Genomic DNA, 1,247 nt, shown 5'->3' with positions numbered 1-1,247 from the left:
TCTAGTTTAACTCTGATCCCCAGTGACCAGGGTAGCATCTTGCAGAAATTGTGTGCTCATTAAGTACTGCATGGACCACAAATTACTCTCAGGCTGAGTTTCCTGCTGCCAGTTTCCCCCAGTGGTCCCATCTCAGTGTGGCATGCTGTCCAGTTTTCCGGTGAGATTTCATTCATAGATATCCCTTATCTTGCTTGCAACCAATCTCCCACTGTAACTATTTAGATGACTCCTACTCTGTGGTGTAGACTGGCTAAGCTGGAGCACAGCAGTTCTGGTAGCAGTTCTGGTATGCAGCCTGAGGGGTGGGTGTCACTGGGGAGATGAGTGAGCTCCCCTGAAGGATAGTGAGCTGTATGGCCAGTGTGTAAGGAGCAGAGCTAGGTTGCCTCCTGCCTTAGTTGCAGGGGATTTGCCAGATCAACTTTGGAGTGGGCATCTTTCCAACTTTGTGGGTGATGTTGCATGTCATTTCTGGTGAGTAAATGATGCACAGAAAGTAGAGTGGGTAGAACCTTGACAGATGTGGGTTTCCTAGCAACATTATTAACTAAGCAGGACCACCATTCAGTCAGCTTCGCCTCCTGTGGCCTGATACCATGGTGACACTGCACTCTCTCTGGCCATTCCATAAACCTTGCACTTGTGGTTCTCTGTCTTTAGAAGGACTGGGGAGAAAGGTCACTTAGCAGCGTGCTGCTAAGAAGCTAAAATCGATGGCATCTTTCTGCTTTCTTCCTTTCTCCCCTAAGGTCTTTGACTGTGTACTTTGTATGATTTGCTTCCTGAGGATGGATAGCCTTGTAATCTTTTGTAATAACCTAAATATAGTTTTTGCTGAAGCATCCCATGTCTCTCTGACCATGGTGGCTGGGAGTAAAATTTCGTTCACGATGATAAAAATGATAAATGATAGAGTATTTATTTAGCTTTGGTTCTACCCATTTTTTTAAAAAAAGATTACAGTTCCCATCAAATTTCTTCTATAATGTTCCAGGAATTGTCAAGGAGTGTTTGATGTGTGCTTTTAAACTAGTCCTCGTAACAACATCATGGCATCTGCCATTTTTTCTGTCCTGATCCAGCTACTATAATGATTCCTGTAGCTGAAATGGGCTCAGTGCTCCACCGGGCCACCGCAACAAGGCCATTATTGAAGCTACCAAAGTTTTGGGCAGGTTACCAAGGATGATGGTCTCTGTTCCTTCTCCACTCATCCACTTCAGTTTGAGACTTTGAACTAACTT

Source organism: Pteropus alecto, unplaced genomic scaffold (assembly GCF_000325575.1).
Source record: "Pteropus alecto unplaced genomic scaffold, ASM32557v1 scaffold139, whole genome shotgun sequence".
Classification (NCBI taxonomy): Eukaryota; Metazoa; Chordata; class Mammalia; order Chiroptera; family Pteropodidae; genus Pteropus; species Pteropus alecto.
Note: the sequence above shows the minus strand (reverse complement) of the source record.